The following is a 5,427-nucleotide window of genomic DNA, read 5'->3' on the forward strand; positions in this document are numbered from 1 at the left end:
ATATATATGAGAAGTGAATAGATCCTGAATTTCATGAAAAATAAAATTACTAAACTTACTTTGTGTTTTTGCTGATAGCTAGCAATTTCAATTCTTTTGAGTGAAATGCTAATATTAACTGAGCTGTTTGGTCGCTCAAAAGGGGAGCAAAGTTATTTTGTATAAGTGTTATTGCATGATTTTTAGTTACTCTGTCTCACAGTAACTGAAGTATTGCTACTTTGACAAGAGATACTTAAAACCAATTTTGTTGATAGTTCAACTACTAGAAATAGTTTGCCTAAAATTTCAAAGTTATCAAATTCATCAAATATTTTGTGTCTTATAAATGTAAACAAGCTCCAACATTTTAGGATGTGTTATTCTAAAAGAGGAAAAAGAGCTTCCATCATATTATTTGCTGTAAAATATATTCTTTGTAGTCCTCTCTCTATTGCTTTGCTAAACTGCTTCATGTTTGTAAAATCTTTGTATGACTTTATCTGCAAACTGTATTTATTGAAAATTGGATTTTTAATGTTTCACTCAAAGCTGCTGCAGACATGGATTGTATTGATCAAGAAAACAGTGGCAATCTTTGTGAAGAAACTGGCTCTTGTCAGTAGTACATGATTGACATTATAGAGAATTATGCACTTTGGCTCTGATGGATAACATTCTATGCTTCACTTACAACAACCTATATGTATTTGTCATTGGTTTCCATAACCATATATATGTCTACAGATGAATTTACTACAAAACATTGTCTTTATTGGCTTCTAACAGCCAACTAAGAATTGAATTACATTTTGGCGGATTCTTTAGTGTGGTGACATGTTTCTTAGAAAACTGTCCATGATTTAATTTCACTTTCTTCTTAAAGTGGCTTACAACACTAATGTCCTTGGAAAAATCACAAGCATCACAACCTCCTTTTTTTGTCACACACACAAAAAAAAAAAAAAATTATATTTCATATCCAAGAAAAAAAAAAAAAAAAAAAAAAAAAAGAAAGAAAAATAAACTGTCCATATTTTAAACCTAATAATTTATAAGTTTTATTGTAACATAAATTGAATTTTCGTTTTGCTACTTCATTGAAAAACATTCATGATGTAGCATCATGTGTAAATTAATTGAAAATTAATATTTTTTCCCACTACTCCACCTCAGGATATTATTTACTAAAAGATATAAATATCAAAGGTTATACAGATAATTTAATTTACAAGAAGTTTGCTTTATGACATTATATTATATTTAGGTTATTTAGATATTAGGTTATCTAAATGTTAAGTAAAGACCTCATTGCAGTTACACTCTAATGATAAAGTAGCAGAAAAATAAACCACCAGGATTCACTGCAGGTCATAGCCATGTGTGTGTGTGTGTGTGTGTGTGTGTACACACACTCAAACATACCAGACTATGATCTGTGACAAATTATGGTGATGGTAAATTTGGTTAATTTATTATGTTACTTTACTGTTTAAGTTTAATTGCAATATGTTTGTTTGTGCATGTAAACATACACAATGATGTTTGGATGTACAATCAAGAGAAAAAGTATTTAATACATCTAGTAGAATGTATGAAATTCTTGGAAGCTTAGGTAACAAAGTGTAAGCTGAAGTTTTGAGAGAATATGTGTATGTTTGCACATATGTGTGTTTGCACATATCCACATATACATACATAAACATACACATGCACACACTGACACACTGTTTCTTGATATTCCAGGTTGTGATTTTGTGGGATGGAAAATATATTTAGTGAATGATCTATTACATTGCGAATATCACTGTTATGTAGGTAGTAGATAGTGAGAACAAGGTTTAAAATGTCTCTGGTTATCAGGTTTCAAGTATACTTAAACACCAGAAATAGATCAGCAACTGATATATATTTTGTAAGGTAGAAGTATTATTCAAAATAACTTGTATTGCTTATTCTAGTTTTAGGATATAATTTCATGTCAAGTTTGTTTCATACCAATCATTTCAAACTAACCTGATTTTTGATGCCATTTCTATGATCGATGATCACCAAGATGAATCCAATCAAATGATTTCTTCATTATAATTCAAACAGTAAATAAGATTTTAGTTTATTATCTAATTAACTGTTGTGCATTTTTCTGTGATAAAAATTTATTAAATCTGTGGAAAGAATTTTTAAAAGTGAAGATTACTCTTAACATAATTTTAATTCAAAATTTTTATAAGCTTATTTAAAATCCTACTTTCATTTAGTGGTTTTTTTTTTTTTTGAATTTCCATATTCCCATAATTCAATTCAAATCAAGTAAATGTATAGGGATTCTACTTACAGTACAAATTCTAAAAACTGAAATAAAATATATCTATGCCTTGTTAGAGTGCATTCTTGCATTATCTGTCCATCCTGTTTCATCTTATTTTGTTCTTTCATAACACTAGTCTACAAAATGAAAGTCATTAAAAATCATCTTAATTCTGATTGGTTATTTTATATTCTGCTTCATGAGCACAATACAGAAAATGACAAAGGAACAAAGTAAAAAACATTTAGAACATCACCATCAAGTCATATTTCAAAAATATACAAAAACCCTCTCAACTTTAATGTAATATACATAAAGGGAAATACACTTGTATAACTTCTCTAGGTTTCATAACTTCTTATCTTTTTTTCTGTTTTTAGCTCCAAAATCTCATTTGGTAGCTTGGTGTCCACATTAGTGTGTCCCTTTGAATTAACTAGTTGTAGCCCACAATTAAATTGACATCCTAATGTTCTTGGTACCTTTTTTCCAAGTCCTCGATATTCTAGTGGAAACTTTCTTTCTGTTCTTTACTGATAGCTTCAAAATGTTTTGGTAAAGATTCCAAATGTGAATCCAAAAAGTGAACTTTCAGGCTTGTGTAATTATCCAACTCTTTGAACTTCAAGTTTTCACAATTTCTTTGTAATTTGGATTTTGATCCTCCTATTCTAAGTTGATCAGCTCACCATCAAATTCTCATCAGAAATCAGTTTTCAATTAGGAGGTGTAGTAAATAAACCTTTCACATTAGGTTGGCACAAATACATAAATCAGTCTCCATCTTTTAATAGGGTTTTAACAGGTAAAGCTGCTTTATTAATCAAAGCTTAATATCAAGTGGTGGCAGCAGTACTTTACCTCAATTCTCTAAGCTAAGTCTGATGATGTTTTTGACACCAAACTCTAGATACTTTTTATTTGGTCATTCCTTCAGGACTCAATGTAAATCCTTGACTTGGTTGTCCCACTCACAGAGAAATCATTGGGTTTATGAACCAGAAATGCTGACTCAATACTTTCTGATACACATGTAATGAGTTGGTGGCATTAATAATAGTTGATTTGTTAAATTCTGGTATGTTTCTTTAAAGTGTTATGAATTAGCAATTGGTATTGATGCATATTTATTATCATTAGGAAGAAGTACTCCTTTTAGGTTTCTTTTAGATGTATCTATAAATAACCTCCATTCTTCTGCCTTATAATCTCTGTCAATTTTAGGTTACTTATGCAATAAATCAAATATTAATATTTCTTGAAATATGGTGCAAACTCTTTTCATTTTAGTATCAAGGTGAAGTTGTGCCAGGATGTAATTTGCTTTTATCTTTTGATTGGGACCTGAACATCCCAACAGTATCTTTGAGTGGTTTGAGGTCTCTTACTAAATGTTTATTCTGAGAGAATATTTCTGTGGATAATTGCTTGAACATGGGACAATTTATTTTTGTTGTTGTCTGCAACATTTTCTTTCTTTAAGAGATTTTCTACATATGTGAAGCTGTCAATAAAGATAAGGTAGATCAGGCCCATATAGCACTAGTTTTGTTGCTGATGAAAGATTAGGATAAACAATATTTTTCTGATTCCTTTTGATGTATCCTTGAAATTTTCAGGAGTAAAAATAATCAATAGTGACTTTTTTTTGTTTATTCTCTGTCACTGGCATACCATAATCAAAAACTTACTTTTTGTCTTCTGTCTTAGTTACTCAACACATGAGCAGACACACTTTCTGCCCTGGTCATGAAGTTTTATTCCAAAGTAGGATTGTTTTTTTGTAAAAAAAAAAAAAAAAAAAAAAAAAAAAAAAAAAAAAAGAAAAAAGGTTTAGTTCTCACTCTATTTTTTTCCATCACCAATTTTTGATGAATATAACAAAGATTAATGCTAACATAATATCTAGATGCTATGGTAACAGTACAAAACTTAAATTTGTAAAGAAAAATTAACTTCAGTATTTGCAAATATTTCACTTATGAAGAAAATACCAATTTCAGGCATAATTAGTATCGTAATAAAATATGCATATGTAAATAATTACTTACTTGCAGAAATTTTATCATCCTTGTGCACATATATTGATATATGCAAAATGATGGAAAAAAGAAACTACTTGAATACCATAGAAAAATATTTTTTTGAAAAAATATTATTCAGAGAAAAGGGTTTCATTTTTAAATTTTGGTGCCCAAAAGTATATAAAAATCACATGAATTAAAACGAAATTTTCAATATACACCCTTGTAGTCTTTTGTTATTTGTATTTGCTTCAAGGACTAAGCTTTTTTTTTGTATGTCTTATTTGTTATTTCATTATAACATCTATAGATCTCTAATCTTGCTGCTTTTAATTAACTGGTCAGTAATTATAATTAAACTGAATTTATATTTAAAATGAAAGGACAGTTTGATTGTAATATCATTACTGAATCAAGTTTCTAAAATTTTCAATAATCAATCTGTCTGCCTCTCACTCACACATACATATAAATATAAATGTGGATTCATTTCATTCATTGTGAAATGGGTTTAAAATAGCAATTTTATTAACTTGATAACGTGTTAGGTTAGTGAAATGTAGTAAATTTACATAATTCTTTGACAATCTCAGATCAACAATCTTATATATTGACTATTCTATCAAAATATTCTGGTGCTCTAGGCCTATTGTTTTTGGAGTTTTAAGCACAGAGGTACCCTTTATTTTAAATATAAATAAAATGGTTGAGTTGATACAGTATTCTACTACAAGATGGTGTTTCATTGTGTGTTCAGCAGTGCATTTAATTCTACATCCTTCAGTTTACCTAGTTATTGGAAATATATACTAGACATTCAGGTAATATTATTAGTGATGCACCGAACTCTTCTAAAGAAGGAAACTTATTTCTTGTTTGTTTAATAGTATAAATCAGAAGGTAAGATTTGCCTCTTCTATTTAATGAGTGAGTATTATACAAAATACCTAAACGATTCATTTAGATTTCATGACTTACCCTCAGAATGGTTTCTACCAGTTTATTCCAAACTGATCTACTTTATGATGCCATTACTATGGGTCAAAAAACTCTAATGGTTTTACAATGTAAAACATTAAAATGAAATTTATAATGATTCTTCATAAGTTTTCAGTA

The sequence above is a fragment of the Octopus bimaculoides genome, chromosome 1 (assembly GCF_001194135.2).
Source record: "Octopus bimaculoides isolate UCB-OBI-ISO-001 chromosome 1, ASM119413v2, whole genome shotgun sequence".
Taxonomy (NCBI): domain Eukaryota; kingdom Metazoa; phylum Mollusca; class Cephalopoda; order Octopoda; family Octopodidae; genus Octopus; species Octopus bimaculoides.